The 23,838-nt window shown below is 45.3% G+C and overlaps 1 protein-coding gene and 1 long non-coding RNA gene across 3 annotated transcripts in view; both read right to left on the reverse strand.

Annotated features, from left to right (window-relative positions):
* Positions 1-23,838, reverse strand: part of SPRTN (SprT-like N-terminal domain) — a 227,694-nt gene that overhangs the window by 111,410 nt on the left and 92,446 nt on the right. The window lies entirely within an intron of this gene.
* On the reverse strand, positions 7,106-18,344 carry LOC309528000. Of its 2 annotated transcripts, XR_014217452.1 has the most exons (4): positions 18,189-18,344; positions 16,867-16,963; positions 8,863-8,952; positions 7,106-7,203 (listed from the first exon to the last, which is right to left on the reverse strand). It is a non-coding gene; the product is annotated as an uncharacterized lncRNA (long non-coding RNA). The 2 variants fall into 2 exon arrangements; XR_014217453.1 differs by lacking the exons at positions 7,106-7,203; positions 8,863-8,952 and adding an exon at positions 10,019-10,105.

Consider the following 23,838-nt stretch of genomic DNA (forward strand, 5'->3'; position numbering starts at 1 on the left):
AAGTCTTCTGGTACTGTATTATATATATTATCATATCATATATCATATCATATCATATCATATCATATCATATCATATCATATCATATCATATCATCATATCATATCATCATCATATCATATCATATCATATCATATCATATCATATCATATTATATGCTGTAAACTGCTTTGAGATTTTTCTTAAAAATATAAAGCAGTATAGAAATGGAATAAATAAATTAAAATAAATAAAATATAACAACAACAACAACACTTCCGGGTCATGTGGCCAGCATGACTAAGCCACTTCTGGCGAACCAGAGCAGCGCACGGAAACGCCGTTTACCTTCCCTACCTTATGTTCTACTTGCACTTTGACGTGCTTTCGAATTGCTAGGTGGGCAGGAGCTGGGACCGAACAATGGGAGCTCACCCCGTCGTGGGGATTCAAACCCCTGGCCTTCTGATCAGCAAGCCCAGAGGCTCAGTGGTGTAACCCACAGCTCCAACCACATTTTAGGTATACTAAAAAAGCATACTAGGGCTGAGTGATATCTAGTTTTCAACATTGCAATATATTAGCAGCTAGCATCACGATATTCCAATTTGTCACGACGTCTGAAATTGGAGGCCCCTTAATTGGGAACCCTAACTGGGAACCACTGCTATAAATCGTAATGTGATAATATTGCAAACACTGAAATTAATTTTGAAAAACTAGTTAGCCCAGTGTGAAGAACACCAATATCGGTTTCCAGGGAAAATCCATGTAAGAGCTGTTCAACAGTGGAGGTGGTTGGATCTCCTTCCTTGGAGATTTTTAAGCAGAGGTTGGGTGGTCATCTGCCATAGATGCTTTAGTTGAGGTTACTGCATTGCAGGAAGTTGGGATCCAATCCATTGGACTTGATGACCCTTGGGGTCCCTTCCAACTCCACAACTCTATGATTTTATGGGAGCCTTTCCCACAGTGGAGATGACCATTTTAAGGGTTTTTGTTAAGTTGAAGCAGCAGCTTCTGAGGAATGAAAGCTCTCCAGAACCGATCACCGAGTCTTTTGCTGGAACGTCTGAGGGTGTGTTCACATTGCTCCGAGGTCTGTGTCTAGATCCAGAGTGAAGCTTCTATTCCAGTCAATCCGTGTGGTTTTGCAGCTGGACGCCAAAAGCGGAGCGGGGGGAGCTCATAACATGCCAATTATTCTGGCCTCAAAACCACAAATGATTGTATGCAGCTGTTGGCAAAATGAAACATTGCTCCAAGCATTTAATACCTAATTGAATAAACTTGTGTGGGGATGGTTTGCCGAGCCCTTTTTTCTGTTTGTGCTGGATTTCCACTTGATGTCGATTCCAAGGGAAGGATAAAAGCAAGATGGCTTTGAAAAGCCATTGCAGAACAAGCCTCCCTCACCTGCTCCACCTGAGTATATTCTCAGAGAACCTAGGGAGGGTTAACTGTAAAAGGCAGACTATCTCTTCCATCTTCATCACCACAGATTTGCATTAAAGGAGAATGTTAGCCGCTTTGAGACTCCTTAAAAGGAGTGAAAGGCGGGATATCAAATCCAAACTCTTCTTCTTCTTCTTCTATTGGCTTTGGGGCTCCTCTGCAGTTGCAGAAAAAGCAATTTGCTTTACGTGAGTGTGCCTGTATGCACACACGCAGACTGGAAATCAAATTTAATGTGAAACGTGAGCAATCCCACTTTCCCTTTTCTGTGCCTTAGAACATATTTTTTTTAATGCCCTTGTCTGGCAAGTAAAAAACTAATCACCACTTCGGATTAAAGAGCTATTTATGAAATATGTTCTTGAGCATGACAAAAACGAGAAAGGATGTTCCCAGCAATAACAGCACTTCATTTAGATAAGGGGAGAAAGCTGGCGTGGTCTTTTGTGACCAAAGTGCCTTACAGGAAGTGAATCATCTTAATTTCCATCTCTTTCAGACTTTATCTTGCTGGTGTGTTTATATGTTTAAAAGTTTGGTTTGAACTACATCCTTATAATCCATGTTTTGGATAAATGTGATTCTCTCTCTCTCTCTCTCTCTCTCTCTCTCTCTCTCACACACACACACACACACACACACACACACAACAAACAATTGTGTGCCACCCCAGTCTCTGAGATTCCAGGGGCGCTTACCCAGAGTTCGGTTTCCTTGGAATGAGGAACAGTGGAGACTGTGGTGTCTTTATGATATATGGTTTATTTACACATATATACAGGCTAAACCTATGATATAGGAACTCAAGCATTAGCACTTCAAAGGACTCTTGCTTCTCTTATAACCCCTGATTTAATACAACTGAGCATGTGCCTTAACATCAATACACTGCATATTGCTCCTCTTCTGTTGCTGGTTGCTAGAAGCATACATTGAGAAACACTCAGCATCATGACATCAGGATATGATGTCATACGTTATGGACGGAAGACAGAACTTTACATGGGGTTGCCATTTTCTGTATCAGCCCTTTGTTTCTTAGGTCATATGCACACCATAAAGCAATTTTATACCGTTTTAATTGTCATGGATTGTCCTGTAACTATAGTTTGTTAAAGGCACTGGGAATTGTAGGTCTGGGGGGTCAGCACCTTTCACAAACTGCAGTCCCTGAATTTGGGAGAGGGGAGCCACGACTGTTAAAGGGGTATGACAGGGCTTTAAATATGGTGTGTTTGTGACTTTAGAATATGCACTTAGTTTTACACTGAGATAATTCAAATTCTCTTTACTTTCAGTATTTAACACACTCTCCCCAAATAACAAAGCAGTTCTTTCATGAATAAGCTATTTAAGTATTATATGCAACTAAATTATTTTTAAAACATGTTGTGAAAGCGGACCAGATCATTAATATGCATGAAAAACTTGTGGATTATTTATTCTTTCCAAGCCTTAGCAGGTGTGGCTAAGAGAACATTATCTCAGCAGGCTTAGTTTATTTGAAATGTGAAATCTATTGCAATGGGCAGCTGTTTGTAGCGGAAAGCTAAGCATTTCCTACCTAGAAAATTGTTTTCACAGATAAATAATGCAACAAACTGCTGGTTTTATATTTAGACGCAAACTACATTACCAAAACAAGTGTGAGTGAAAATATGTTAGCTTAATACTTTAGTCAGAGGGAAAGTGTTTCCTATATAGCAAACTATTTTGACCCATAAATATTGCAAAACGTACAGATTTTTATATTGGCAAGAAATATGCACCCTCAAAGCTAACAATGAGTGCATTTTTGTGGGTTCAGTCCTTAAAAAAAGGAAAAAGATGTGTTCTTGACCTTTTATGTAATTGATGATGCAAAAGCATCACTAAAAATCTCTCCCTAGGTTTTCTTATATTTTCTCACTGCCAGCTGGAGGGCATGTGAATAGAAGGTAGTTTAATTGTAGTTCAGCTGTCACCTCCCTTGAGAAGCTTTGATACTATAACAAAGCACTTTCTTATGTCACTATTTAACCATCTCTTTACTTCACAAGTGGCAATATTGCCAATATAAATCTCTCTCTCCCTCCTGAAGAAAAGAAGAAGCTGCTACTGACAGCGAAATCCTATGTATGCTTACTGTGTTACTCCTAAGTAAAGTTGTGATCCCGACCCACCCCTTACCTTAAATAGCACTTACTTCCGAGAAGACCTCTTTAGGAGTGCACTGTAAATTACAATCATACCTAATGGAACTTTAGGCTTGTGCAGTGGGTTAAAGGGCTCTGTCACTCAAGTAAAACAAATCCGCTTTTAAAAAGAACTTGCATGTATGACTAACGAGAAGATGTATAAATACCCCACAAGCAGATCAGGATGAATGCAGGAAGAATAGTCATTGTCATGTCAATAACTCAGTCAGTAGAGCATGAGCAGGGGTAGGCAACCTAAGGCCTGGGGGCCGGATGCGGCCCAATCACCTTCTCAATCCAGCGGCGGACAGTCCAGGAATCAGCGTGTTTTCACATGAGTAGAATGTGTACTTTTATTTAAAATGCATCTCTGGGTTATTTGTGGGGCCTGCCTGGCAGTGGCGTAGCGTGGGGGGTGCAGGGGGGCCCGGCCGCACCGGGCGCAACATCTGGGGGGGGGGCGCGCTCGCACTCGCAGCTCTCTGCCCCTAGGGCAGAGGGGGTGCAAATTACTTGCCTTGCCCCGGGTGCTGACAACCCACGCTACGCCACTGCTGCCTGGTGTTTTTACATGAGTAGAATGTGTGCTTTTATTTAAAATGCATCTCTGGGTTATTTGTGGGGCATAGGAATTCGTTCATCCCCCCCAAAAAAAATATATAGTCCGGCCCACCACATGGTCTGAAGGATGGTGGACCGGCCCACAGCTGAAAAAGGTTGCTGACCCCTGAGCACGAGACTCTTAATTTCAGGGGCATGGATTTGAGTTTCATGTTGGGCATTGCAGAGGGTTGGTCTAGATGACCCTCATGGTCCCTTCCAATTTTATGATTCTATGCCCAGAAGGAAGAACAAATGCTCAATAAATATGGGATATAACCTAACCGCCTTGTAAGCTTTGTGCAAGTAAATGAGGACGAGTGCTCAGCCAACAGGCCATATGGAGGGGCCCATTGAATGCCATTCCACATCTAGCAAACGCCTGATCTTTCCATTTGCCGTTTGTTCCGTTCGCTTCAGTTTCTCCCTTTGCGTAGGCGGGGGTCATACAGAAGTGGGGTTCATTTGGTCATGCAGCTTCATCCTGGCTCCGAGCCTCAGGGTGATTGAAATCTTGAAATGGCTGATTGTGTCAGCTCAGACAAGAGATTCTAATTACACAAATGCTTTTAGATGTGGAGCTGTGAAACATGTTTGCTTTGCATCAGCAAGATCAACACGGTCTGATTCCACAGGCTTGTATTTTAGGGCGATAGCAACCAAATATTTGAAAAGAGGGTGTGTTGGCAGCAGAGTCTGAAATAACATTCTAAAATCTCACATTTTCTACAGAGCTATGTGTGGCTGTCAGCATGGATGCCACTGTTACTCAAAGTAAGGAAGCTGGCTCAGGCAGCAGATACTAGAATTCACTCTGCCATAGAATCATAAAGTTGTAGAGTTGGAAGGGACCCCAAAGTTCATCTAGTCCAACCCCCTGCAATGCAGAAATCTCAGCTAAAGCATCCATGACAGATAACCATCCAGCACCTTAATGAAGGTGCCAGGTGAACCTCCCTGAGGAGTGCATTCCACAAATGGGGAGCCACTGCATTTTGTGATGCAGTTTTCCTTAAAACGTGAAGGGAAAATTGGCATGAAAATGAATGTATTAATGAAAACATACATGCAAGAATTCATTTTATTAGGAGAAAATGTGTAGATTAGTCAAAACCGCTTACAAAATGTATTTATTAAGGAAATATAGACTAAAATGCTGAAGAATTTCTATGAGGATTTTTTTTAAATTACTGTACACATTGCTGCAGAAATTAGGAGAATGAATTTCAGATTAGAAAAATGAGAAACGCAGAAAAATGAAATTTACAGATGTTTCCATTTCTGCTGATTCTTACTCTATCAATCTATCACCTTCACTCCTTACCTGTACCTAAAAAAAGAAATATGCTCCTCCTAAATTATATATTAAATAAATAAATAAATACAGGCAGTCATCATTTTAGGTGCATCTGATATGCGTCCAACCATGCAAATACCTATGTAGAATTGTACTGTAAATTATTGTGGAAGCATCTCTCTGGTGACTTTCTGTGCTCTTGTGTTTAAAAAATAAAAAGAAGAAGAAAAACACACACAAATCAGTTACAGGTAGGTAGCTGTGTTGGTCTGCCGTATCTGAAGAAGTGTGCATGCACACGAAAGCTCATACCAAGAACTAACTTAGTTGGTCTCTAAGGTGCTATTGGAAGGAATTTTTAAATTTTGTTTCAACACACAAATCAGCTAGCTTTAAATATGCCACAGGACTTTCCCCAGTTTATTGTGCGCTTGTGAGGGGTTCACCTACAGCAACTTCCTGGTGAGGCTTAAAGCACCAGTCGGGAGACATCGGTTTACATCACTTCCTTTTTCCTGTCCAGCCAGTCCTCAAGCAGGGTGTTGTGCGTGATAATTGCTGGAACATGTTTGCTTAACACAGCCTCATTAATGTTAATGTTAAATGAATAAATAATGAAACATTTAAGGTGTTAATGGAGCATTAATTATTACTGAACTATGGTGGGGTTCCTGTGGAAGGGCGGATGACATCCGCATTAATGCCTAATGACATTTTTTATGACTAGCGTAATTACTGTGAATGTTAAATGAAGTATCTCATGATGGGGGCTGTTAACTTTAATTATCTTATGTGCATAACATGCTTCATTCCTGATATTGTAGCTACACAGGTTAAAAAAAATCACAAGAGATGAATAAGATTTTATGTATTTATTTATAAGAAGAAGAAGAAGAAGAAGAGTTTGGATTTGATATCCCGCCTTTCACTCCCCTTCAGGAGTCTCAAAGCGGCTAACAATCTCCTTTCCCTTCCTCCCCCACAACAAACACTCTGTGAGGTGAGTGGGGCTGAGAGACTTCACAGAAGTGTGACTGGCCCAAGGTCACCCAGCAGCTGCATGTGGAGGAGCGGAGACGCGAACCCGGTTACCCAGATTACGTGACTACCGCTCTTAACCACTACACCACACTGGCTCTTACATGCCGTCTCTTGGAGCATAGCCCACTTAAAGCTACTCATAGTATCATAAAAGCACAATACAGTGCAATGATTCAAAGTAATCAAAGTTAACAAAGTTTGCAGCATTAATCATTATTGAAACGGCTAATTAAATCAGTGACGTAGACTAATAAAATAACCAAGCAGAGTTACCGAGCTTTGTAGAAAAAGCCTTTATGAAAAACAAGGTAGAAAATGGGCTTTTAGAACCTGTTTGAAAATCTGCAGCATGGAAGCCATGAACACCTCTGGTGAGGCACCTGGTTCCTGGCCAAGCAATGGCACCCTGGCAGTGGCGTAGCGTGGGGGTGCAGGGGGGCCCGGCCGCACTGGGCGCAACATCTGGGGGTTAGGGTTAGGGGGCGCAAATCCATGGGTTAGGGGGCGCAAATTACTTGCCTTGCCCCGGGTGCTGACAACCCACGCTACGCCACTGGTAGTCGACGCCCCCAGCTGGACCAACAGGGAGATCCTGGGAGACTCCTTCCTGCTACTGGACTCCAGAGCTGGGGGTTTCCTTCGTTCTCTGAGATGCTTGGAGAAATACCGTAAGTTATGTAGAGAAAGACATTGTATACAAGGAACAGGCAAAGTGCATTGGCACAAATAAATGTGGACAGCATTCTTACAGTGGCTAGAACAGAGATAGCCAAGATGGTGCCCTCCAGATGTTGCTGAACGACACCATCCATGAACCCTGATGACTGGCCATGTGGACAAAGGCTGATGGAGTTGGGAGTCCAGCAACATCTGGAGGGTGGTACCACGTTGGCTATCCCTGACCTAGAAGAGAATTCACCTTTTCTGCAGGGTGTTTTTCTGCAGGATTTGTTTCCACTCAATAATGCACCCAAGAAATGAAGGCATCTCTGACCCTGTCTCTTGAAGTGTGCAGGTGATGCACAAAGGAAAGCAATGGTTGGATTTCTGCAAGGCTTTTTCATCATTCTTATTGTAATGCAAACTTTAAAGGGGGGGCTATTAAGAGGGGTGAGGGAGTAAACCACTTTTAGAGCATCTCATCCTCTGGTCCAAACTGGGATTTGAATTCAAGCCTCAAAGGTCCAGGCCTTTTGAGTTCCAAGCTAGAAGTAAATGCATTTCAGAAAAGCCATTTTTATTGTCTCATGGAGACTGCATTTATCTTTCACACCAGGGATGTCAAGAGTCCAGAGAAAGACATCTGAGCATGTGCTGTGTTCTGGTCTATTAAAGAGCCACCTGCATATCATTGCCTTGATAGTGATACAGTGTGGGACTTCCTGGATAGAAAAAAGTTTGATATTGAACTATGTAGAAGTATGAGCACAATATTTTATTAAGTCTCCATTTGATCATTTCATGTTGACTTAGCCCAGGAAACAATACCCCATGGGAATAGTTATAGCAAACTCTATCCTATTCCAATGCACTTTCTCCACTCACGGATGACGCCATCAACAGATTTTATTCAGTTGATGTTACAGTGAGATGTAAGCATAAACCTTGGACTGCCGTTTTTGGCTGCTTTAAAGCAGTTTTTTCAGTACCTCTTTGTGTTGGCTTAGTCTTGTGTTCTTGGTGACTATACAAAATACAGTGGTACTTCTGGTTAAGAACTTAATTTGTTCCGGAGGTCTGTTCTTAACCTGAAACTGTTCCTAACCTGAGGTACCACTTTAGCTAATGGGGCCTCCCGCTGCTGCCGCCGCACGATTTCTATTCTCATCCTGAAGCAAAGTACTTAACCTGAGGTACTATTTCTGGGTTAGCAGAGTCTGTAACCTGAAGTGTCTGTAACCAGAGGTACCACTGTACGTTCAAATGTGGCAGGGAAGTGATGTCCTCAGACCACTGCGTAACAGACAATAGGTATGTATCCTTTCAGTCTCTTAGTAGCCATAAGGACTCACAAAATCCACCTTTGTTATCCTAGCATTAATCCCCATACTACATGAATGAATGCAATTTATAAGTGCATGAACATTTGCCAATATCAAGGATTTTGACAATACACAACTGATGCCGGAAACATCATACCAAAAATGACTTACTACTAGACACGCCCACATCGTAAGCCACAATGAGGCATTACAATTCCAGCTACTATCTGTAGCGAACAGTGCCTTCCTATGCAAATTTTTTACAGTCCAATGCACTTTTTCCACAATACATCTGCAATAGTTTTAAAGTTGCAATTGGCTACAATCTCACCTGAGTTGTGCATTCTTATTCTCTTGAGTTTTCAGTTTGCTTTTGTTTTCTTTGTCTGTCTTTGAATTTAGATGAAGCTGTGTTGTTGTGCTGTTGATGAATAAAAAAAGTTAAAAGCGCAAAAAAATTCAAAGACTGTCACTTGCATCTTTTTATATATGTATAAGCCTTGTCATCCACAACCTGGTGGTAGAAGTTTTCTGACAAACTGTCTCCTGGGCTATGTAAAAGAGCTTTCAATAATAATCTCTGATTTATATTTGCTAATTCACCACTAGCATGATACAGGGCTTCTTAGTCTGAAACCTGTCTCTCGCTCTCTGTGATCCTGCCTTTGATGTCATAGCCCATGCCTCCAGGAAGCAAGGGCCGCTTTTTTGAATGAATATATACCTTCAGGCACATCTTGCTCTCAACCTCACCAATTGCAGTGCCCAGAGTATCTGCCCATGCAACACCGAACAGATTCAAATCATCCAATGCAATTTCTTGGTACTTTAGGTAAAGATAAAGGGACTGGACCATTAGGTCCAGTCATGGCCGACTCTGGGGTTGCGGCACTCATCTCGCTTTATTGGCCGAGGGAGCCGGCGTACAGCTTCCAGGTCATGTTGCCAGCATGACTAAGCCACTTCTGGCGAACCAGAGCAGTGCACAGAAACACCGTTTACCTTCCCGAGAGAGTGGTACCTATTTATCTACTTGCACTTTGACGTGCTTTTGAACTGCTAGGTTGGCAGGAGCTGGGACCGAGCAACGGGAGCTCACCCCTTCGCAGGGATTCGAACCGCCAACCTTCTGATCGGCAAGTCCTAGGCTCTGTGGTTTAACCCACAGTGCCACCCGCGTCCCTTTCTTGGTACTTTAAAAGGAGCTTAATACCAAAGCTACTGATGCTGATGAATCTAACCCAGTTAGTCCAAGATGCTGTAGGATAGGTAAAGGTAAAGGTAAAGGTACCCCTGCCCGAACGGGCCAGTCTTGACAGACTGTGGGGTTTGTGCGCCCATCTCACATCTATTGGCCGGGGGCCAGCGCTGTCCGGGGACACTTCCGGGTCACGTGGCCAGCGTGACATCGCTGCTCTGGCGAGCCAGAGCCGCACAGGATAGGGTGCTGCAATCAGCAATGTAGTTTTTAATTTTGAAGTGCAGGAGTAGATAATTCATGACAGTCCCCATAGCCGCAATCCCAATAAGAGTTCATAGACATACCCTCAAGTAGAGTCCAAAAATGCAGGCAGCTGTAAAAAGGTAAAAGGGTAAATGTTGTGTATATGCACTTCTTTGGCAGACTATGTTTGGGGCACCTTTTCTAGCCCCTCCCCTTTTTGGGGGTGAGCAGAATGGATCCTAAATAGGACTGGATACAGCTGCCAAGCACCCAGGTGTCAAAAAAGATTATTTATGTATGTCACAACTGCAGCTTATGTTTTGTAAGACCAAAAATGGAAAACTAAAGAAGAATAGCAACATAAACTGATGGAATATGCACAGCTTGCAGGTCTAACTTATAGAATAAGAGAACCAGAAGAACATACGTTTAAAGACGGTTGGAAAATGTTTATTGAATACATGGAGGAAAATTGTGTATATCTGAAAGATAAATTCATTAAGATAAATTCAACAGTGTAAATAAGTTTTGATGGATGTAACAGTAAATGGTTTAGTTTATATAAAATATGCAGGGTTTTATGTTGTGCAAAATGAACCATGGAAAGAGAAGAGGTCTTTGATATCTTAAGGTTGTTTAAGTGAATTTTCTAAAATATAATGAAATTTAATAAAAATTATATATATAAAAAAGATACAGCTGCCGAGCTACTCAACTCATTCCTTGAGTCATAACGACTGAATCTGTATAATACCCAATTTATTACAACCCACTGACTTCTGACTGCATAGGCCCAGCTTGTAAAACACACTGAGCTGCAACAAGAGGTCTCCAGCCTGCTGAAATGCAACCTTTCACTTTTGATGAGAAATGCATACGATATTGCAAAGAAATGTTACCATTTAAAGTTCTAGCGTGCAGTCACAACCCCATTCAAAGGAAAGGTGAAGGCCTGTCTCTGACTATTTTCTTCATTCTCTGTCTTCCTCATGCTGCTGCAATCTGCCACAAGCAAACTTGGAAGCCTCATTAACACCTCATTCACTTGCCAGAGTCAGAAAGGTCCATCAGTGGTGCTTCTGCAGATGACATCATCGAGGCTGCAGAGCTGCGATCCTTTGTGTTCCCCCTCCACTGCACCATGGATTAGAATTATACGTTCCTCCCCTGACATATGGAACATGGCTGGCGCTGTAGGTTAAACCACAGAGCCTAGGGCTTGCCAGTCAGAAGGTTGGTGGTTTGAATCCCCGTGACGGGGTGAGCTCCCTTTGCTCGGTCCCTGCTCCTGCCAACTTAGCAGTTCGAAAGCACATCAAAGTGCAAGTAGATAAATAGGTACCTGACATATTAGACTGAAGGAGGGTATTTTTTGTTTCAAGCAATCAGGTACACAACTGTTTATGTACACAAATGGTCCATGTTCTAGTATGAATGAACATTTGGCATGCATCTGGCTCTGTCTGAGCGAAAAGGAAGTAAGAAGGTGCCTGTTTGCATAATGTGCCATTAACTCAGAGCCATTAGACCTCTGAGAGTGTTCTTGTCTTGGGGAAAGCCAACATTTTGATTGTTCTTCTCCTTCCTAATGGGGAAAACTCCCCCCACCCCTATGATGACCTGGGTTCTAAAAACAGATCTTGTGCAAAAGCACAAAGGGATTGTGGTTTTCTTGCCATCTGGACCTTAAAACATATTCTCACCTGGAAACACATAGTAGTTACATGGATGGTTTACAGAAGCATAGCCATGTTAATCTGCTGCAGCAAAAACAATCCAGAGACCCGTAGCACAGTGAAGGCTTAACAAACTTTACTGCTTCATAAGGCTTATGGACGATATGGGATTGAGGGGGCAACTCCCATCTCTTGCGGGGGTGCAATTAGTGCCAGCGCCGTCCGTTAAGAGTTTGGGTGTAATCTTCGATACCTCCCTCTCTATGGAGGCGCAGAGTGCAGCTATAACAAAGGCGTCATTTTTTCATCTCCACCAAGCTAAGCAGTTGGCTCCTTACCTCTCTCGCCCTGACCTAGCCACTGTGATCCACGCGACGGTCACCTCCAGACTGGATTATTGTAACTCGCTCTACGTGGGGCTGCCCTTGAGACTGACCCAGAAACTCCAGCGGGTGCAGAATGCCACAGCGAGACTCCTTACGGGGTCTTCGCTGCAAGATCACATTCATCCGGTGCTATACCAGCTGCACTGGCTCCCGGTGGAGTACAGGATCAGGTTTAAGGTGCTGGTTTTAACCTTCAAAGCCCTATACGGCCTAGGACCCTCGTACCTACGGGACCGCCTCTCCTGGTATGTCCCACAGAGAAACCTACGGTCTTCAAATAAAAACATCTTGAAGGTCCCAGGCCACAGAGAGGTTAGGCTGACCTCAACTAGAGCCAGGGCTTTTTCAGCTGCGGCTCCAACCTGGTGGAACGCTCTGTCACAAGAGACAAGGGCCCTGCAGGACTTGACATCTTTCTGCAGGGCCTGCAAGACAGAGCTGTTCCACCAGGCCTTTGGTTAGGGCACAGCCTGACTCCCTCCTTTGGCAATCTTTACAGAACTTTAGTATGGTTGCCATCAATTTTGATTTTAATTAATTTTTATAATGTTTTTAGAATGTTGCACTATTTTAGTGTTGTTAGCTACCCTGAGCCCTGATTCGGCTGGGGAGGGCGGGATATAAATAAAAATTATTTATTCTTCTTCTTCTTATTATTATTATTATTCTTATTATTATTATTATCTGAATACCTAAGAGTACAGTGGTACCTCGGTTCCCAAACACCTCCGTTGTCGAACTTTTCGGTTCTCGAATGCTGAAAACCCAGAAGTAAATGCTTCTGTTTTTGAACGTTTTTCCAAACTTGAATGTGCGATGCAGCTTCTGCTGAGTGCAAGAAACTCTTGCAACCAATGAGAAGCTGTGCCTTGGTTTTCGAACATTTCAGAAGCCGACGGTCTTCCAGAACGGATTACGTTTGAGAACCAAGGTACCACTGTATATTTGTCCGTGTACAATGATTATTTTGGTGCTCGGTTAGTAGCCCTGGGAAAGGCCTCTTCCGCTTATCAGAGAAGATAGTAGTGGGCTGGATGATCTGAATTTGAACAAGGCAGATGTGTATCTTCTCCTTGGTTGGGCACATCTTATGGCAATTGAAAAACCCATTTTAAAAAGTGATACATTTCTTGCTGCATGCTTTACATTGTGAATTTACCTTCCATTTCGTGCAGTTGTTTTTTTGGGCTTCTTGGCACATAAAAACAAGAGACACTTGATGTTGACAGTCTTCATGTTGGTTTTACTTAGTACACCAAAGTGACTGAATGGAACAGAGCAGAGAAGATCTGCTAACAGGAGGGGAGGGGAAGAGCCCAACAAAGCAATTAGGAAATGGTTGGGCTCTGTGTCACTTTTATGCCGTGCCTTGTACTAATAAACACAGCTGCTGCTTCGGAAGGAGCCTCTGAATTTGCTAGATGTGAGCAGCGACATTCGGCTCTTGCTTTTGCAAAACGAGCAAAAATAAAAGGACGTTAATAAATAAATGGATGTCTGCATCACGCTGCAGCTATGTGCGTTTGGCTCGGCTGTGATTGTGAAGAGTGCTTTACAAGAGTCAGATGTGAGATTATTCTGGGAAATCTGTGGGGCTCATTGTGTCATCCTCCCTAACACGAGCTGCAGCCAGATCAATCCCAGATCCACTGATGTCAATGGGAGGTTTCGCAACTCACTTCAGTTGGATCCAGAACACATTGTCTCAAGGACTGTGCGTTCTGATTCATCTGTGGTTTATGGGTTTATCACGGTGATGTGCTTTCAAGCACAATGCTGTAAGGCAGGGATGGGCAAACCGTTTATGCCCACGGGAGCATTTTAATTGTTGAGAGGGTAGTCTTGGTGCCACCCCCTGCGGTTACTTCTCATCCCTCTTCCCCAGATTAGCCTCTCCACCTCACTGAGAGACAGGAAGAGCGAGACTTTGCTTTTTCAAAAGATCTGGGTAAAATTAAGATTCAACAGAATTATTGTGAGCCTTGAAAAGCACCTGGAATTGAAAGAGGAATTGGGAAAGAACAATTTTATTAAATTTTCTGTTTTACAATTTTGAATACCTCATTTAAACATTCTTAAAATATCTTTCCATGGTTCATTCTGCATACCATAAATCCATGCATATTTTACATAAACTAAACCATTCAGTATTCCATTAGTGCATCCATCAAAACTTATTTACACTGTTGAATTTATCTTAATGCTGCCAGCATTTTCAAGTGTACACAATCCCCCCCATATATTCAGTAAACATTTTCCAATCTTCCAATTCTCCTTCAAGCTTCTTCTTTCAGCTCTATGTACATTTCAAGGGAGAAACATGGAATCACCTCATGCCCACTGAGTGTGTGGCAGGGAGGTTCAGAGGCTTCCTGGGCACCAGGGGAAAATCTCAAGGGTGCCATTACACCTATGGGCACCATGTTGGTGATGACCTCTGCCATAAGGCCAAACTCTCTCTTGCAGCGGTTTTGTGGTGATTTGGATGAGTTGATGCACTATCGTGGCTTGGCACATGAGTTATTTCAGCCATAAATTCACTAGGTGGTCTTAGGAAGAAGGGTCAGTCTGCTGGCACCCCGCCTGCCCTGCTACCTCTGCCAGTGCATAGCTGTCAACTTTCAGATGTGAAAATAAGGGATCAGCAGCCTCACCTGTCCTGGGGACAGTCTACGGGATATCTAACAATCCGGGTTAGCAGCGGGAAACGGCGCTGGAATAAGGGAATTTCCCGCAAAAAAGGGGGAAGGTTGATAGCTATGTGCCAGTGGCGCCAATTTCAGGCAAGATCTCACAGAAATTGCATGAGATCTTGAGGAGCGTGTGAAGTCTCACCCTCCTAGTTTGGTCAGAATCAAGTATACACTTCCAGAGTTAATGCTAAATACGTTACTTCTGGTAAATGAGCCACATACCTGTTAGAGGGCCATGAAATTTTGTGTCCCTGGCTGTTTAGACTTGTCCACCCATGTACTTTCTGAAACCAAAGGGGTGCATTGGTAGCTGGATGTGATTCCTGCCCCCAGCTCTCCTTTGTATGTCTGCCTTCCTCTGTCCTTATGTTCTCATGCTGCAAGTCTTCTCCCTCACAGGAGCGCCACATTGCATCTGCTTGTGCTCTGTTTGTATATAAGCTTGTAAATAAAGCAAATAAATATATTTTTTTAATGTCCTAAGTCTCAGAGCGCTCTCGTCTATAGAAAACCAAACCTAATAGTGTTGCCCTGGGATTATTATTATTTTTAACCACCTGAGCAAGTTAGTGGCCGGCAACAAAGCATTATTCCTGCACTGTGCATGACCTTTGTGTTCGAATTGGCTATAACTTGTGCCTGGGGCTTAGTGAAGCAGTTACCCTAATTTGAAAAAAAGAAGATATTCCGTGCTTTAAACAGAAGAAGATGGAGGGTTGGTTTACAGTGAAGAGAACTCCATTTTTTTTTGTCAAAGCAGATTTAAGATTCTCATGAATATGGGTAAGAACATCCCATAGGTCTCCCGGACTCTTTTCTCTGAGAGAAACTGATCCTGCAAGGGCTGCTCTGAACTTCCCACTGTGTAGGGAACAGGAGAATAAAACCTCACCAACTCTGTGGCCTCTTAAATCCCAGCTCCTTCCTTCTATATGTACCTTGTTGCTTTGTGCCTTTGATAGTTGGTTGACACACATAATGCATTTCAGAGCAATCCATGTCCTCTCTTATTTCTCTGTTATTACTTCTGATAAGCCAGAGTCAGGAGAAAGAGACTATATTGTTAAGAAAGGAGAGTGCATTCAGGCAAAATCATCTGGAAATGAATGATAATTATGCTTTGCAGAGTTTTTCCTGTAGGTCTAGGAGAGATAATGAAGGCCTGTGGGAGAAAATTAGCCTTTTCATTCGCCTCAAACAGTGAATTACAGAGTAATGGGCCTCCTGTCTGGCAATTAAGGTAGTTGGAGCAAGAGAGGAAGGAGAGATACAGAGATCCGTCAAGGCGACAAGATGAGTAACTTTTGGGTCTTGGATATTCAAGTGCACCAGAAGTTTTAAATCGACAGATTTGACAAGCAAGACATGTGTCAGGAAAAGAGAGCACCAGCCTATATTAAAAATATTTGAGCTCAGGAAGGCAAGGCTGCAAAGAGGATGAGATTGCTCAGGAAAGATTTTTATTCTCTCTTGAGAGGCTTTCTTTTCCCCATGGAAGCCATTTTACATTCATTTACAAATAAATAGGGAGGCACTTATGCATTGAGGAAAGGCATCACCAATAAAGGAGGGCAAAAGAGGATGTGAATTGGCACAAAATTTACAAGTGAAAATGTGTATGTGTTGATGCAAATTTAGAAGCAATTACTACAATTTACAGTACATCTCACCATACTGGGGGAAACTGTGGCTAAATCACCTCTGTGTCTGCTTTGTAGGTGCTTTGTGTTGATGGGTCAAGACCCTTGGTTGCCCTTTTTAGGGGGGGTCTATCTTTAAAGCCGACTTGGGACATGGGTGGCACTGTGGGTTAAACCACAGAGCCTAGGGCTTGCCGATCAGAAGTTCGGCGGTTCGAATCCCTGCGATGGGATGAACTCCCGTTGTTCAGTCCCAGCTCCTGCCAACCTTAGCAGTTTGAAAGCACGCCAAAGTGCAAGTAGATAAATAGGTACTGCTCTGGTGGGAAGCTAAACAGCGTTTCCGTGTGCTGCTCTGGTTCACCAGAAGCGGCTTAGTCATGCTGGCCACATGACCCGGAAGCTGTATGCCGGCTCCCTCGGCCAATAGAGCGAGATGAGCGCTACAACCCCAGAGTCGTCCGCGACTGGACCTAATGGTCAGGGGTCCCTTTACCTTTATCTTTAAAGCCAACAAACAGAGGTGGTCCCTCTGATAGCCCTCCAAACAGAGAGATCTCCTTTGTAAAGTCGGACAGCTGGGCACACTTCAGCTAAAAGCCAAACACAAGTACAAGTAGATTATTAGCTAAGCAGCCACTGACATGATTGACATACCTGTTTTAAAGTGAGTCCCTTTGGGTTACTTTGTAAGAAAAGCAACTAACTAACTAACTAATAATAACAATAATAATATCTAATAAAAATAAGAACAGCGATAACAACAATAACCTCATTTTCTATTTTTTTGCTGAATTTATATCCTTCTCTTTCTCCTGAAGGGGCTCAGGGCAGCAAACGGATACACAATTCCAAATCAAAAACATTCTAAGATGGTTAAACCACTGCATTCTAAAAAACAATTACAATTAAAAACATTCTAAAAGCTGTTACAGTTAAAACGTCATTCCATCCAATGATCTCTGGGTTGCCAGGAACAGCATTCTTCAGCCACCAAATGTCTGAGTAAACAAGACTATTTTCAAGTTCCTCCTGGAAGTTAGTAAGGATGGGAACAGGGGCACTTCCCTAGGGAGGTGAGGGCATTTGCTGAAGGCATGGCTCTGTTAAGTTTCCTACAGGGGCAGATCTACTATGAAACGAATGAAGCTTCAGCTTGAGGGCCCCTAATCCCAGAGGGGCCCCAGAAGCGACTTTAGACCACACTGCTTAAAAATATTGGGTCTAGTAGCCCTAATTTGAGTCATACGACTCAAATCGATAATTATTTTTGTTGTTGTATATACAGTCAAACCTTGGCTGTCGAACGCAATCCGTTCTGAAACGTTAGACAACCAAGGCGTGGCTTCCCACTGGTTGCAAGAGATTCCTGCACCCAAGTGGAAGCCGTGTCAGACGTCTGGCTTCCAAAAAACGTTAAAAAACCGGAGCATTTACTTCTGGGTTTTCGGCATTCAGAAGCTGAAACGTTCCAAAACGGAGCCGTTCATGAACTGAGGTTTGACTGTATTTTTTGCATTTAGTTGGGAATGATTAAAAACAGCTCCAAGGAATAAATAACAAATAAAAAATAAAAAATGGAAATATCTCTGAACTCAAAAGACCTTCCTTTTTCACCAAATGAACATTTTGTTTAACAACAGTGCAACAGTTGCAAAAACTGCCTCTGTGTTTTATACAATTGCATTCTGTCCCTCTCTGTCTGAACCAATTTTTCCATCTAGCCTTCCATTCTTGTTTCTTTCACACTGCGGACTGTACTACCTCTTACTCAGTTTCTCCCCCTCCTTCCTCCCCCCTTTTTTCTTTTTTTTTTACCATAGTCATTAATCTCCAGCCTGGAATCCTGTCTGATGCTTCTGGGTAATCAAAATATTCTAAATCCACTAAACTCCCCTTATCTGTCAGGGCAGGAGTATCTTCAAAGAATTCCAGCGGGCCGGTTAAGCACGACATGACCTTCCCATGCCTTAATGTGTGCTGCTGGCCCTTACCTTTAATCATAGTGAGATTTCCTAGATGGTCCCCCATCATGACTCTTAAAACTCTTTCACAGCAGCCTCTCAGAGCAGATGTCAAGCTCATTGGCTGGCCTTTCCTGGTATATCTTTTTTTAAACTGGAAATTAGGAGCAAAAAGCAATGGGGCAGACAAAAGAGATATTTATTATTCCAGTGCATTTCAAACCCTACTGGTCCTTCTTTGAGGAAATTAAAAGAAATAAAGATTCAACATTTAGATGTGCTGTGTTCTCTTTGGCGCGAGGGGGTCCTCACGTTTGTTGCACTGTATATCTTTTTAAGGCAACAGAGACACATCTATATCCCCCTTCTTCATTTCAAGTATTCATGGTTTTCACATTTAAATATCTGTTTCATGTATGATGCTGTGGTTTAGGTTAGGCAATGGCTTGTTTTAGACTAGTGCATATTACCTACCTTATTTTGCATCTCTTATTCTGGTGGGTTAAGATGCAACAGGGAGCCCAAATCTCAACTTATTCATGAACTCACCATTCTTTTGAAAATAGTCTGCAAAATGAAAGGAACAACACTGACCTACCATACAGGATTGCTAAAAGCTTCTTCAAATAATCTAGTCAAAATGCATCGAACACTTGAAAATATGTAGTGCAGATAAATAATCACACTAGCTATCACCACCACCATTATTATACTTTGTTGTTTTTCATACAAGACACCACAACGTGCATCTGTGAAAGTTTCTAATACTGGCCTGAGCAGAAGAGCTATAAACACTCTAGGTTTCCAAACTGGATAGAGTCACTTGATGATTTACCATGTGTCTGATGGTTGTTCTGGTTTTCTTTTACTATAAATCTGGTTTTGAAAGCCACTTTTGTGGTTCAACAGCAGTTTACAAATATAGACAATAAATAGTAAATAAGTGAGTGTGTCAAATGCTGTATGGATCCACTCAAGTCTTCTTCTCAATGCTCCTGTTTATTTAAGAAATTGAAATATACTCAGAGTCGCAAAGTGATTTCATGCTCTTTATTCAGCTCATAGTGGTGAGGAGGAATGAATGGATGTCCCCTCACAGTATCTGCTTTATATACATTATTTACACAATGGGCTGCACATGATTGGCTAATTCCGGAATTCTACTGTAAGCCAATCAGGTTGTGGATTCACTTCTATCTGGAGCAGGATTGGGTGGTTCCTGCCAACCAATCATACTGCTGCATTGTTCTAGGACCAATCAGACTGCTGCATTCTGAATCCTATTGTTCTAGGACTAATCAGACTGCTGCAATTTGGATCCTATTGTTCTAGGACCAATCAGACTGCTTCAGTTTGGATCCTATTCAACTCAGTACATAACACCCCTCCCCTCTAAGTTCCAGTCCTGCCCGGGAGGTCGCATTCATAGTCCTCAAGGTATGCTGGCGGCCTACGTGTGCGTTGCGGCCTGGGGTGTTCCCTGGTCCGGGCTCCAGGTTCTGGCTCATGTTCCAAGGATGCTGGCTGTGATGGGGTTGTTTGGTCTGGTGCAACCGGCTCGCTCAGTCGTGGTTCAGGTGTCCTTTCGGCCTCACGGGTCCTCTCTGTATTTACTGATTCTGCCTCTCCTGCTGGCCCCTCCTGCTCTATGGGCCTCACTGCCCCGCTGTTCCCTTGGGACTCCTCTGACCTGTCCTCCTCCTGGGTTTCTCCCGGGAATCGTCGCCGTATCTGGTCGCAGTGGCGGCGCCAGCATTGCCCCCCATCCGTTAGCACCTCGTACGACACTGGGCCAGTGACCCTGGTGACTGTGGCGGGTACCCATGCTGGGCCTGCCCCAAAATTCTTTGCGTACACTGGGTCCTGGGCCTCGAAGGTCCGGGGGTTCCTGCCTTCCCCCACCACTACCTCATCCTGAGCTCTATCGGGGTGAAGGCGGTCCAATCTGATTGCAAGGCGCCGACCCATTAGTAGTTCAGCGGGGCTCCGGCCAGTCGTTGAGCTGGGGGTGCTGTGCTGTGCTAGAAGGAATGTGGCAAGGCGGTACTCCCAGTCCCCTTGCGTCATGCGGCGAAGGGTGTCCTTGGTGGTCCGCACCATGCGTTCTGCTTGGCCATTGGTGGCAGGGTGGAACGGCGCCGAACGGATGTGGCGGATGGCGTTCTGTGCTGTGAAGGTTTGGAATTCTCCTGACGTAAATGCAGTCCCGTTGTCTGAGACGAGAGTGTCAGGGAGCCCGTGGGTTGCAAACAGCCTGCGTAGTACCCGGATGGCTGCGGACGTGGAAGTGGACGGTACCAGTGAGACTTCCAGCCATTTGGTGTAGGAGTCCACCACTATGAAGAATGTTTTCCCCTGAAAGGGGCCAGCGAAATCCACATGCAGGCGTGACCATGGTGCTCGGGCGGACTCCCAGGACTGGACTGGGGCCCTTGGGGGATCTGGGCGGGATTCTTGGCAGGCCTGGCAGTGTTTGACCCAGGCCTCTATCTCTCCATCGATCCCCGGCCACCACACATAACTCCTGGCAAGGGCCTTCATTCTTACTACCCCTGGATGTGTCTCGTGTAGGGCTGTGAGGACCCTTTTGCGGAGGGGCTGGGGAACAACGACTCTGCTTCCCCATAACAGGCACCCCTTGTGGGCCGATAGTTCATGTTTGCGGGTTGTGTAGCTGGCGAATTCTGGCCCGGGGCTGCTGCTGGGCCATCCCCTCCACACCCAGTCCAAGACCCGGGAGATGACCCTATCTTTCTTGGAATTGTGTGCAACTTCTTGTGCCTGAATGGGGTGGTCGGGAAGCAGCTCCAGGCTCATAACCTCTTGTGCAGGTGCTGGGTCAGGGCCTGTTTCCGGTAGTGGTAGCCTGCTGAGGGCGTCCGCATGGCCCATCGCCTTCCCAGGTCGGTGAATCAGTGCATACTGGTAGCTGGCAAGGAAAATTGACCACCTGAGGACGCGAGGAGACAGCACTTGGGGGGTCTGCTTTTCGGGGGCAAACAAGCCAAGCAACGGCTTGTGGTCGGTCACCACGGTGAAGGGCCGCCCGTACAAGAAATCATGGAATTTTTTTACTCCCTTCACGATTGCCAGACCCTCCTTGTCAATTTGCGAGTAGTTCCGCTTGGTTGCGTTGAGTGTCTGGGAAAAGTACGCCACCGGTACCTCTCTTCCATCCGGGAGTTGGTGCCCCAGGACAGCGCCAATGCTATAGGGTGAGGCGTTGCATGCTAGCACCACCGGCAGCCTCTCATCGAAGTGTGCCAAGACAGAGTTTGAGACAAGCAAGTCCGTTACTGCCTGGAATGCGGCCTCCTGGCGCTGGCCCCACACCCAAGGGGCCCGCTTGTCCAGGAGTCTGTGTAGGGGCTCCGCTACCGCCGCCTTGTGGGGAAGGAAGGAATGGTAAAAGTTCAATAGTCCCAAGAAGGCCTGAAGTTCAGTCTTGCTCTTGGGCGCTGGGGCATCACAAATGGCCCGTACCTTGTCCCCAGTCGGGTGGACCCCTTCTGCGTCCACCATAAATCCCAGAAAGTCCACCTGAGGCACTCCTAGTAGACATTTTTCCCGCTTCACCTTGAGACCCGCCGTCTGGAAACGGTGCAGAACGGTGCGGAGGCGGTCCTCAAACTCCTCTGGTGTGGGCCCGGCAATCAACACATCATCGAAGAAGGGGGTGACACCAGGAATCCCTTTAAGGAGAGAGTCCATTAGATTCTGGAATATGCCTGGTGCCACTCTGACCCCGAATTGCAGCCGCTTTACCCTGAACGCTCCTCTGTGCGTCACAATCGTCTGTGCCTCTGCTGTGGCCTCATCTACTGGCAGCTGTTGATATGCTTGGGCCAAGTCCAGCTTGCCAAAAATTTTCGACCCAGCAAGGGTGGCAAGGACATGGCTGACCACTGGCACTGGGTATGCATGGGCCGTGAGGACCTTGTTTATGGTACATTTGTAGTCTGCGCAGATGCGGACCGAACCATTAGGCTTGACGGGTGTGACAATTGGAGTTTCCCAGGGGGCATTAGGCACCGGCTCCAGCACTCCTTGCTCCACGAGTCGGTCCAATTCCTCGTCTATACGGGGTTTCAAGGCAAACGGGACCCGGCGGGCCTTGAGCCTGACTGGTCGTACTGCGGGGTCAAGCTGTAGCGCAATGGGGGGCCCCGTATACTGGCCCAATTTCCCGTCGAAAACCCCTGGAAATTCCTTGCATATGGCGTCCACGTCCACTTGTAAGCTAGTGTGGTTCACCCCGGTGACAGCTAGCACCAGTGGTCCAAACCATGCCAATCCCAGTAAGCTAATGTAGGGGCCCTTGACCACAAGCAAGTCCAGTTGCCGCGTCCGCCCTCGGTATTGCACCCTGAAGGTCCCCACCCCCATTGTGGGGACCTTACGTTTCTGGAAGTCCCGGAGGGTGAATGGGGCCGGCCTGAGTTTGGGACCCCCAGTAGGACACAGTTTCCTTAAGGTCTTTGCCGAGATTATGGATAGAGTTGAACCCGTGTCAAGCTCCATGCGGCATGGGGCCCCCTCTATCTGTACCTCTACATAAATTTTCTCTACGTTGGGGTGGGGCAACTGGTATACCTGGCAGTCCGTGAGCTCCGTCGAGTTGCCTTGGTGCGTTGGGCCCCGGGACCTGGGGCTCTTGGGTTGGTCATCTGATACCTGGTGTCGGGTGGGCCGAGCCCGACACACCCGGGCGATGTGTCCCGATTTTCTGCACTGCCTGCACTCTGCATTGCGGAAACGGCAGGTCCTCCTCTCGTGACTCTCCCCGCAGCTTGCGCAGTTTCCTCCTTCTCGTCGAGGCAGCTGTGGTCTGTGCGCTGCTTGAGTGCGCTGCTGTACTCGGTGCACCTCCTCCCTGTCGGATCCTGAGTCGTCGGTGAGGTCTTCGTGGTGGACCCTCGGTTGGGATGGCAGGCTCAGCCGTGCCTCTTGCGTTGACCTCTCGGCAGCTTCCGTTGCCAGGGCCTCCTCCAGAGCAACCTGGAACGTTAGGTCCTTCTTAGCGTAGAGGCGTCGTTGCAGCTTCTCATCCTTCAGGCCACCGACGAGGCGGTCACGAAGCATGTTCTCCAGCTCTGAGAAGTTGCAGAACTGGGCGGCTTGGCGGAGAGAGGTCACAAATCCCGTTATGGTTTCCCCAGGGGCTTGTCGCTTTGCGTAGAAGGCATTTCGACGAGCCACCACTGAGGGCTGCGGCGAAAAGTGCCCCTTCAGCTGTTCCATTATTGTTTTGTATGGAACAGTAGCGACGTCTTCAGGCGCAAGGAGAGCCCGGGCGATTTCAAACGTCTCCTCTCCGCAGACGCTGAAGAATATCGCCCTCTTCTTGGCGTCTTCTTCGTCGGTGACCCCTTTGGCTTCTAGGAGGAAGGTGAAAGGGGAGGCGTACGCTTCCCAGTCTCCAGATGCTGGGTTGAATGGCGAGAAGCTGCTGTCAGTTGCCATTCTGAGTTCCTTGTGTCCCGGAGCTGAAGCCTGGATACACA

The sequence above is a fragment of the Podarcis vaucheri genome, assembly GCF_965113315.1.
Source record: "Podarcis vaucheri genome assembly, chromosome: 3".
NCBI classification, from domain to species: domain Eukaryota; kingdom Metazoa; phylum Chordata; class Lepidosauria; order Squamata; family Lacertidae; genus Podarcis; species Podarcis vaucheri.